Consider the following 12,537-nt stretch of genomic DNA (forward strand, 5'->3'; position numbering starts at 1 on the left):
TCGTTTCAATCCTTCTTCTTCTTTCCACATTGTCTCTATCTGAGAGACTCACTCTTGCCCATAAACAAGACAACCACCTAAAACTAAGGCCAAATACACATCCTCAAACAGACAATTGAATGCCAAAATAGAAGGGCTCTTGTGTTGACGTGATGGCTTATGGTTCACTCCACGAAATGCATGTCATACACAAGTGTGGGTGGGAGAGATCCCCCATCCAAGGGCAAACCCCCGCCTAAGTGGGATGAGGACAAGCACCCGTTCAAAAATGTATATGGCTCCTGTTGTGCCCTATGTATAACAACACTGCAAACGGCAGCCAAGGGCTTGCGCCCTGTGTGTAACCGTCATGACTCCTCTCTCTCTCTCATACTCCAAGCACGTAGAGAAGGCCGTAAGGCCTTCTATCGAGATGGCCGGATTTTTATAGATGGACGCCCCACCAAATAGGGGGGCGCGGCCTATGAGACGGGGCAGAGAACTGTACAGAAAACCCCGATACGTGTGGCAGTTTGGAACTGCAACGGCTCCCTATGGTCACGACCGGACAGACTTGAGGAGATTTTACCCGACCATGATGTTATATGCCTCACAGAGACACATGAGAGCCCAGAGAGAGGGTTTCCACGCATTACAGGATTTGAGTGGGTATCTGCATACCGGGCTACTACTAGGCAGAGCACATCTAGGGGCTCAGGAGGGGTGGCAGTTCTATTCCGTCAGGGGATACAAAAACATATCCAGTTAGTGAGACGAGATGAGAAGGCCAGTTACATATGGATCAGAGTGCAGATATCAGATGAGAGATGGATCTATATGGCAGTATGCTACTTTTCACCACGAGGGTCCAGATATGCTACTACGCAGGGTGATATTCAGGCCAGAGATTCCCCCTCCCCTTATTCACAGCTCTCAGAGGACATTATTCTGTATTCTAGTTTGGGTGAGGTCTTCCTTATGGGGGACTTCAATGGGCGCACACAGAGCCGACAGTGTGAGAGTTTTGATATGGAGCAGCCAGAGATCATGAGAGCATTAGACCCTGAGGAGTTGGGGATTAGTAGGGAGTCAGTAGATACTGGGCCAGACGCCACAGGGTATGGAGGACATTTACTTGAGCTTGGTAGTAGACATCATCTCGTTATTTATAACGGGATGGCACGATGGCCATATTCAGGAGGTCTTACATGCTTCCCACATGGGGGGGGCGAGAGTACTGTAGATTATTTGCTCGGACCGATCGATGGGATGCATACTATCGAGTCCTTCGGCCTTGGGAGACTTCCACTCGGTGCCGATCACACCTTTCTCAGTTTCTCACTCCTCACCTCATTACCATCACCACCTGCAGATATCATACCCCACATGCATACTACCATACACTTCACTCATAAGCTCTCACATATTTACTCACAGCATCTGGAGGAGCACATCACGTCACTTGATCCATACGCACCCCTTGATACACTGACCACTGATATCACACGCATTCTGCATGATTCTGCTACACTCAGTTTTCCACATCACACATACACGCACCCCCCTCGGACCGGTACCATGCCACAGAACAGGTGGTATGATGATGAGTGCAGAGATCTACATCGACAGCTACGCGATTTGGAGGCCAGAGGAGAGATCACACACAGACAGGCGTAGAGACGCATGCACCGCTTGACCCGCCGTAAAAAGCGGGAATGGGAGGAGGAGAGATATTGGGATATATACCACCTTCTTATGAGCAGAGATTGTGCAGAGGCATGAAGGCAGATCAGAGAACCACGCTCACCCACACCGATACATGACCCTGCAGTATGGCATGGATACGCACAGAGTTTATATCATGTACCCGCACAGCCGCTGATACCCACACCATGTACACCAAGACCGGGTATTTCATCATTTTTCACCACTAGTATGGTGAAACATGCTATCTCACGGTTACAGTATGGCCGCGCTCGAGACCAGTTTAATCTTCAGGCAAAGCATATTATATATGGCAGAGACACATTGGCTCCACTCATTGCTCACCTCTTCAACCGTGCATTGTCGGAGGGGTTCCCTGACTCGTGGACAGAGCACACCATTGTACCTATTCACAAGTCAGGGGATCCTATGGATCCTAACACATATAGGACCATCATGATTGGGCCAGTTTTGTCCAAACTTTATGGCACGGTGATGGAGGAGGAGCTCAGCACGCTATAGAGAGAGAGTGCATGCGCACACCCGGACAGGCAGGGTTCAGACGGGCATTTTCTACCATAGACCACATCTTCACTCTCCGTTGTCTGATCGACCAGACACGAGTGAAGAAACAGAGATTGTACTGTTGCTTTGTGGATTTCCGCAAAGCCTTTGACATGGTTCCGAGAGAGAGGCTTTTCAGATGCCTACTTGATCTGGGGGTGGATGATGACATGATGTGGGGTATTTATACACTATATGAGCGGGTTACTGGCAGAGTCAGATGTCCGGGAGGTATATCAGATCCCCTTGTGAGCACCATTGGTGTGAAACAAGGATGCCCACTCTCACCGACTCTATTTGGGCTATACATTGATGAGATAGCAGAGTTTATTCAACAGCGAGCCGGTGGAGGTATAGATCTCAGTGGAGCCACAGTTCATATCTTACTATATGCAGATGACATTGTGTTGGTCTCAGACTCAGCTCAGGGATTACAGCAGCATTTATTAGCATTGGATGATTTTTGCATACAGAGAGGCATGACAGTGAACCTTGGTAAAACCAAGGTTCTTATATTCCATACATCAGCTCAGATACGCAGACAGAGTATTTTCATGGCAGCAGGAGGGAGTATTGAGGTCATTGGCTCATATGTATATTTGGGAGTCACCTTTACAGCAGCTTCAGGGACTTTCTCGATGACACAGGCAGCTCGTGACCGCCTCACTAGAGGATACTCAGCATTGGCTCTTATGGAGCGACAGTGTTATCAGGCACACTTCCAGGAGCCCCGCACCAAGAGGTGGCTCTTTGATACTCTAGTCACTCCAGCACTGATGTATGGAGCAGCTATATGGGGGCCAGGCCTTGCCGATTATGTATGGACATTGATGGAGAGACCTCAAGTGATCATGATATCTAGATTGATTCGCAGCAAGGCCTCAGTCCCACATGACATTGTGCGAGCAGAGCTTGCCACACCGCCCATGCTAGTCGAGGCATTATTTCAGACAGTCTGCTTCCTACACAGATTTCAGGATATGGATAGAGATCGCATTGCATATAGAGCATATATGGCATCTCAGGAGATGGCTCGAGCGGGGGATACCACATCATGGTATGCACAGACTAGAGCTTGGTTTGACAGACATGGGCTGGACATTGATAGACTCCCACCTCTTCTATATGATACTCAGGCTCCCACTTATACCCTCTCTCTCTCTGAGAGGAACAGAGTCATCAGACAGGAGATATGGCATATTTATATACAGAGGACATGGGTCAGCCCTGCACAGCCACTGCCATCGAAGATGGCACATTATTATACACAGTTCTTGAGCATATCAGAGCAGGGATTCATAGAGATTCCGAGATATATGCAGATCTATATGCCACATCGAAACAACCACAAGAGATTATAGAGTCAGAGGATGAAGTTTGCAAGAGGAAAATTGTTGTCCTTGGTCTTGTCAATCTAAGGAGAATAGGGGAGTATACAGGCAAATGGCTGTGAATGTCTCTTGTACTTCTTCAGAAGAAGACTATCTTAGTATTTTCCCTGAGGACAAATCCATGCTTGTTAAGAAAGATATTCAATTGTCAGATTCTGTAGACTTTTGTTGCATAAGGTAAGGCTTTTTGACCCAAAAAATTTTTAATGGAATGATAGTGTTATTCATTGGAAATGGCATTCCTTTGTTTTTGCTATTGTTTTTAGGGCGTTGATTGCTTCTCTCAGCCAAGAAATCTTTAAAACTATATTTATGATTGATCCATTGTTATCAGTGGAATTGTTTTCAAGATCTTGTTTAGACGTAGAATTATTTTTCAAAACGTTCAATCCAATCACAAATTACCATTTTATTTTTCCTGACGTCGAAAGGTATGCAATTTTTCAAAGGGCTTAAATGTATACTTCTTTATAGTATGCATTTCTTACTAAAGGACATTGGAGCTTAATATATATTGATATTCTCACTAGAGAAATTATCCTTATGAACTCTCTCATTGGTATCCACGATCAAGAAAAAATGTGTGTTGAATACAATAGTCCTCACTTTTTGGTTTATTATTGATTTTATTTGTCTTTTTTTAGTAACATGTTTCCATTTAGAGTGATGGCAGGTTGGTGGTTACCTTTTTGGACACCACATATGAGGATCTTGCTTATCCTCAAAAATCGTATAGCTTTCTCTTACAAGAAGTGCCCTTGCAAAATGATGTGCATTCTTGTGGATGGAGAGTGATTTCAAATGTTTGTAGGACAATAGATTCAAATATTCTCAAGATAGATGGGGTTAATGTAAGTATCTTTCACTTTTTTTTTTGAGCAACATGTCTTTCGGTTTTCACAACAACTACTCCATTATCATCAAATTTTATAATCATTCCATTTCTTTGTTTTAACTCCCTACAAGTATGAACCACCAGTGCCCTAACAACTTTTGAATTTTTACGATACATATTGGGTACAGTTTCCAACTTATTACAATTTTCATTGCAATGCCAAGATTACCCTAATTCATACACATGGTGGATAAGATAGAGATGTATTGAGTTAATTTTTGACAGGGCAATCACGCCAGTCGACCCCGACTCTCCTTCACTTAAATCCTTAACTAAGAGTAAGAGTAAGGCAAAAGGAAAGTCATCTAGAAAGACAAGGTAAGCTCCAAAAAGACAGAAATGCCAACACTTTCTCATCCATCTCCTCATCAGCCCCCTGAAGAGAAGCGGCCCCCTATCCAAGTCAAATTCTTCAACCAACCAAAAAAAAAACACTATAAGGAGATTAGATATCTTTTCAGAAAGTGATGAAGAAATTACAAAGCTGAAAGAAGACAAATAGATGCAAATCAAGCAAGATCCTTGTATACACTTCAATTTTTTAACTCTTCATTCAATGAAAAGATTTTTGTCAAATATAAATGTCATCAATGTTTTCATACTTATGGCTCAAAGCTTACAATTGTGGGGGGCAAGCAACTCTTGGCAATGGTAAATCCTCGATATATCCATATATACCCTCTTTAGATGGAACCACATATTGGCATAGTATATAAAAATTCTTCTCTCACTAAAAGAACTGATGGTCTCGTCAGCATATATAATGTCTGCAAATGCCTGATGAATCGCATTGAAAGTTCCACTCAAACTCTTCATAGTTTGCCATTCAGTACTTGTTGATGGAAATATATCTACAACCAATAATTTGATATTAGTACTTGCTTAAATGAAAAAAAATATCACATATGTTATCAACTTAAGACTTACAATTTTTCTACTGGCAAACACGTTCATTAGGAGACAAGTGCATATCCTTGGCCATGTAAACATATTGCACTTTGACTAACCACCCTTCATGTGTAATTTTGAAAGCAATGATACGCCCTTTCCAGTGATATTTTATATCCTCTCTTTTTCTTCTTTTGACCTTATGAGAGCCTTTGCAAGAGGGAAACATGGTCACCCAATCGTTTATGCAAAAGATTTTGGGCTCCCAATTTCTGTCTACTCCATGGCTATAGTCAGTGCAGGAGTTTATTGAATGACACAGGGGCCTTTTGGATGCCATACTTAGATTGAATTCGCAGAGAAAAGTGCACACTGAGAAAGGCAAATGAGCAAAGAAAGAAGCTCACCGAGAAAGACGAATGAAAAAAGAAGAAATACTGAAAAGACTAATGAAAATATATTGGGGGCACTAAAAGCTCCCGACTTTCAAAAAATTCATTATTAACTTCACAACATCTTTATCATAACTAGTTTTGTCAAATTTTATAAGTAAATAAGGACTTCAGGACTACCAAAATATATCAGAGTTTGGAGATTTTGGCTAAAAGAGAAGAGAGAATCACAAAGTGGACTCTACTATCTCCAAACAGGAGGAGACAAGAATACCATATTCTTGCACACGTGGAAAACTCTCTTTGGCCTTTTTCTTAATCCCATGATTAACAAAAGTGCATTTTTTAAAGCATTTTTTGCCCTAATGAGCTCGATCTCTGCCTGTGCACTGTGATTCCTCCTCTGAGCATAGGGCATTTGAAGGGTGGCGTCTAAGCTTCCTCTCCATCAAATATTCTATTGGATAATCCACTATAGCCACTATACCATCCAAAAAATCACTCCACCTATGCTTTAAAACCCTACTAAACACCATAGCCATTAACATCCAAGCTTCTTTCTTCACTCCATTCTCAAATCCATTTGATAAGGACAAGTACCGTTACTCAGATCTACTACTAAACTCAAGTCATATACCAACAAGGAGGGGACTCAAGTTGAATGTTAACCCCAACACGAAGAAAGCTTTTGGAAATAAAAAAGACGCAGGGCAAAGGCGGAAAAAAGGTAGCCCGACTGAAGAAAGAATAGGAGAAAAGGCCAAAGGCGCAAGGGCAACCTTAAAAGTCCAAGGCAAATACAAAAGGGGAAAGACGCATTTTTAAATAAAAAGACGCACCCTGAAATCTTGTAAAAGAGCACCGGGCTCTCACCCATGCAAATTGTAAATGTAGATGGGCGGTGGAAAGGAAGCTAGGAAGATAGAAGGACAATGGGGAAAAGGGCCTAGGCTATGGCCGGTCATGTAAAAAAGAGGAAAAGGGGATGACCGCCCAAAAGGGATTTAGGGTTTTGTATATAAAGTTGAAAAGTGAATGAGAAGCTCATTCTTTGGTGTGTGGCAAAAGGAGTCTTCTTCTTCCTCTCTTCTTCTCTCTTTCTTGCTTGTGTGTGCTCTTGAGAGAGGGAGTGTGAGAGTGTGAGGGAGTGAGTGTGTGTGAGAGTGAGGAATCAAGAGGGTGAAGCTCTTCACCATCTCCTCTCCTCTTCTTCTCTTCTCTTCTCTTCTCTTCTCTCCTCTTGCACGCGCGGCTATGGAGGATGGAGCTTGGAGATGGAGGAGGCTTGAGGATGCTTGAGCTAGCATCTAGGATCATGGAGCTACCGGAGTGCAAGAGGGAGGAGGGTACTCGATCGAGCATCAAGGTAAGCTCATTACACTCGTAGGATCGACGGCGCGTCGGCTAGGTGAGAGATAGCCATTAGAGCTCGCTTGAAACGCTTGAAAGAATAAGCAGTCCGAGGGTCTTGGCGGTTGATCGAAAGCTCCCACATTTTGGTTCCGTTGCCGGGACTAACGGATTCAAGCTTGAGCACTTTCGTGCCTCATATCGAGCATCGAAGTAGGGTATTCATCCCCGAAACGGAGCTTGAGATAGGTAGGAAGTTGGGTGTTTTCGATCTTCAGAATAGGTAAGTATTTTGGGATATTCTGGTTGTTGATGATTGGAAAACATGGAGAAACTAGTTCAGTGTTTTGCTTTCGATTTATGTTGTGTTTAGGGTAGATTGACAGTAGGAAATCACACACGAAGAGGCAGAGGGTTGCTGCTGTGAAACAGGGAGAAAATCGCAGAAAACAGGGGGGAAAATGGAGTAAATGCGAAGGTAACTGCGTAGGAAACGCCAGGAAAGGGATCTGTAGTGTTCAGGGAAGAACCAGCAGGGTATAAATTCTGGGAGGGCAAGAGAACCCCCATTTCCAACCAACGGAGAGTGAGAGAGAGAGAGAGAGAGAGAGAGAGCGAGTTTGGCAACCTTCCGATCGACCAGGGCACGGAGGACATTGTGTTCGGCGATCCCTAAGTAACCGATCTCCCCCTCACCACTCCAACTCCATCGCTGGTGAATTTCGTGGTCAATAGTAATAGACATCTGGAGATATTTGGGCGAATCCGTGTGCGCAAGCTCATCAGACCGGCGGACTCGGACGTCCGACCCAGTGTCCGATTCCCAGAATCGGACACTCGGACAACCGTTTGATCGGAACAACCTGTCCAACTACTAGAATCGAACCAATCCGTCCGACTCGGTCGCTTTGACTCGGACCCACCCTGTCCGATCAGACGAATTAATACACGTCACCAATCGGACCACCTGCCCGGTTCGATTCCCGGAATCGGACCCGCCCATAATCGGACCACTAGGATCGGACACTCAGACCAGTCTGCCCGACTCTAGAAATCGGACCACCCTATCCGATCGGACCATTCGAACGAATCGGACCACCCAAAATCGAACCAGCCCAGAATCGGACCCTCCTTGTCCGATTCATCGAACACTTGCCTGGCTGATTTTTGAGAATCGGACACTCGGACCTTGAGACTGCCACTCAACCCTGACACACCTGGTCCGATTCCCAGAATCAGACCACTGGTAAATCGGACCACTGGTAAATCGGACGTCCGATTCCCAGAGTCAAACCAAACAAAAACCTGACCCATCCAGGGACACACTGGGGCACTCCCCAACGACCCACCCCCGCGTGAACAACAGGAAGCAGCACAAGACCCTAGATCCCGTAGAACGGCCAGGATTGGAGTAGCAAAGCCTATCAGGCCCGAAACGAGTGAGAGTGAGTGAGACGCCCGGGAATTGCTCGCAGCATTCATGTTGAATTTTCGCACTTGGAATACACTTAGGAAAGCTGAAAGCCTGATTGAGCACAAGTGCACGAGAAACAACACACTCACGAGTGACCATAAGTTGAGCACTACATTCAAAAATTAAAGGAACTCACTCAGATAAATCGCCCAAAAAACCCACCAATAGGAGAAGACCCAAGGTGTAGGCAAATGCGCGAAGCGCAGGGTAGAATCAAGCAAGGAGCGTCAACGACAAGGATCTGTTGCACGAGTGGGCGCAAGAATTCAACCATGACAGAGGGAGGCTCAGACCATCGGTTTACAGGGGAGCTCGATGTGAGCGCATTCCCAGATGCTATACAGCAGATGGTGAGCAGTTACGATGCGCATGCCCGGTACAAGCACTGTGGCAGGACGGCAGATGCAATCATTGCGGACCTAGAGGAGGAGAGAAGGCTAGCCCGCAAGGCATTGCAGGGCATAGCCGAGTATAATAGGGACCAACAAGCCAGGAGCCTAAGGCAAAGCATGGAGCTACATGAGCTGCAGCGAGTGCTGAACTTGGCTGGCCGAAACTGGACAGACTAGGAAAGAGCACTAGAGGAAGACCTGACGCTGGGCGAGCTCCTCATGAAATGGCTGCTCGATAACACGCAGTAGAGTAGAGTGCCACTGCGCTAGCAACATCGCTACTTGCAGGGTTGGGGGCAAACCAGGGCTCAAAGAGCCAAGCCAAAATACCTATTGTCGCCAAGAAACTCGACAAGTACCAGCCACCTGACGACCCGTACAGCTTCGTCGAGCAGTTTGAGCAAGTCTGCGAAGCCAATGGCCTCAACGACCAGGCTCAATGTTCACAAGCATTCGGACTTTGCTTAAGCGATAAGGGTAGGACGTGGTATACAAGCCTGGACGCCATAGAACGAGCCAACTTCAATAACCTCAAGGACCTTTTTGTCAAGAGGTTTGCCGAACCCGGATACTCTAACAACCTGCTAGTACGCCTGATGAACGTCAAGCAGAAGGAGAAGGAGGGCATCCGCGACTATGTGACCCACGTGAGAAGCCTCCTTAAAAGAATCCCCTTAGGCAAGAGACCGACTGACAGGGCAGTATCGACTGTATTCATCAGCGGAATTCGAGATGAGAAATTGTACAAGGCACTGGCAGGCAACTCAAGCTTGCAACGAGACGTGGTGGCTAGGGTTTTTGAGGAAGCCATCAGGGTCGATGACCAGCTGAAAGAGCGGAGCTCCAGGAGCTCAAACCTAGAAGAAACAAACCCACGGAGTTTAGAGCGAACGTCAACCTCTAGCAAGCGATCAAACCCATCATTCCAAGATAAGGGAAAGACCACCGAGACGGACCACGGCTTGCCAAGGTCAAGACGTAATTGGCCAAAATACAAGACATGTTGAGGCAACCGGCGCGTCCGCACGTCCAGTGCGTGTACTGTGGAGGAAACCACCTGCCAGCAGAGTGTCAAGACCCTAGGTCAAGACCCTACGCTAACTGCGGTAGGTTCGGCCACGATGCCGCACACTGTAGACTACCACAAAGACTACCATACGCGCAACCCTATGGCCAGCCTTATCCGGCTAACAGGCCCCAGCCATTCTTCGGACGGGGAGCCCGGCTAGCCCTACCTGCGCCTAATGATATGAAACTAGCTATCCCTAGGCTGGACATAAATCCTACCGGCATTCCGAGACCGCCTGGTCCCTATGTGACCCACCCACTGAGTGACGCTCCCATACACTACGTGGAGGAGCCCAGTGACAAAGAGACCTACATATACCCTTACGTCTCGCATGACGACGAGGGCAACGCGGTCCTCATGGATTATCGACCCATGCCGGTGATGGCATTAGGACGAGGAAGGGGTAGAGGCCTAGGAGGGCAGCCACAGGATCCGGTCACTTGTTGGACTTGTGGACATCCCGGTCATGTCTCATCGCGCTGCCCCGAAAGAGAGCAGTAAAACAGGGACAAAGCTGACCAAAGGTGCGCAGAGTGTGGAATCACCCATCTTTTCATAGACTGCCCAAAACGGAAGTCACCCTCCAGTTCAGCTAATTTGCCATCCATCCCATTAGGGCTGTTCGGTGTTGAAAACCCCGATGGGGAGGCCACACCTATTCCCTTGCGAGTTATGACCCGAGCACAAACGAAGCAGGCCGGCATCTCTCTACCAGGACCTAGCAATCTTGACGCAACCTTAGTAGGAAAGAAAAGCCGTAGGAAGAAAAAGAAGAGACCGGAGGCTAAGGTCGCACTAAAAACCGACAGTATTACGACCTTACCTCATGGGAAGAAAGTCTCAGACGCGGAGGCAGAGACTTCAGCCCCTAAAACAATCCAAAAGGGAAGCGCTAAGGTAGGGGAATACCCACACCCCAAGCGGCAATTAGAGGCCATAGAAAAGGTGAAGGAATGGGTGAGGGAGGCTCAACAGCACCTCAAGGATGTTGAACCCATCACGGAGGACGAGATCGATGATCTCTCCAGCATAAGCATGCCAATATCACCGCCTCAAAGTCGACCGAAGCTACTATGCCACAAGCAGTGCCATTGAGGCCAAGCCTAGACGCAACAAAGCCGCAGATCAGCCGCGGCCATTGGCCTGGACAGTCTAGGCTAAAGGAAGGACGAGTGTTTAGCAATCTCCTGACCACGCTAGTGACCACCCCTGTAACGTTTGGCCTGGGAGATCTGCTTAAGCAGCACCCTATCCTATGGCAAGACCTCAAGCAGTGGGTCGAGGGACCGCAAGAGCAGGCCCTGGTAGATCCTCAAGACCAGGATGCGGAAACACAATTGCCAAGTTTGACGCTACACTCCGGGCCTAAATCCTTGCACGTCAACGTCTTCTGGGAGGGCTCGGAGATGCACGCAGTCCTGCCGGTCCTAGCCCTGGGGGACGCAACGAGGAAGGGAATTGTAGACACAGGAGCTGGGGTTAGTGTGCTTAGCCACGCAGTGCTGCAGACATGGGGAAACTCGCCTGTCGAAGCTGCTCGGTTTAATGTCACGCTAGCAAATGGTATGCGAGTGAAGCCATTCGAGGTCTTGAAGAATTGGCCAGTAAAGATTGCAGGAGTCCAGTTCTCTGTCGACTTTATAGTCATGAAGGGAGTGGACTATGATATCCTATTGGGTCGACCCTGGATGCGCAATGCTAGAGTTATCAAAGATTGGGGTAACAGCCTGATCTTCCTTGGCAACCGAACTGACGCCGTGAGAATAGAGATGGACACTTGGAAGACCTGGCCAGTCGACCTAGATGCCATCTCTACTATGCTCAAGGGAAACACTCAGGACAAGGAACCCTATGGGTCCTTAACTAAGTATATCCCATGCCCAGAGGACGAGCGGGATTGGATGCACGTTCTCGCTACACTTGACCTGCCGTTCTCAGACCATGAGGCATACGAGCAGGCTATCAAAACAATTGGCAAGCCAAAAGAAACATTCCCTACACCTGTCTACATGATGGCAGCAAGCCTCCATGAAGGGCCTAAGCATGTCATCTTCCAAGTGCCTACCAACAAGAGGGAACTCCAAGGAATACTGGAGCACTTAACGGACCGACTGGCAGGCAACGCAGCCGCCAACCTCAAGCCACTCCAAGACCTCTTGGAAGAGTCCGAGTGGAAGTGGACCAGGGTACACGAACTGAACCTCAGGTATAACTGGGCTGTGGTTCCCGACCAAAACGACGAGGCAGAGCAAGCCTTGGGAGACGATGAGCAGTCGAGCGATAAAGATTCCTGTGATGAATACGAAGATTGCCAATCCTTCGATGATGAAAGTGAGGGTGAGGTGGATACCATAGAATACGACATCGAAGGGCGAGAAATTGAGCAGATACGGGTAGATGCTAAGCCGCAGAAGAGACAAGCCCTTAGAGTGGACCAAG

Source organism: Lygodium microphyllum, chromosome 20 (genome assembly GCF_053477565.2).
Source record: "Lygodium microphyllum isolate KBCC chromosome 20, Lygodium_microphyllum_v1.1.10, whole genome shotgun sequence".
Taxonomy (NCBI): Eukaryota; Viridiplantae; Streptophyta; class Polypodiopsida; order Schizaeales; family Lygodiaceae; genus Lygodium; species Lygodium microphyllum.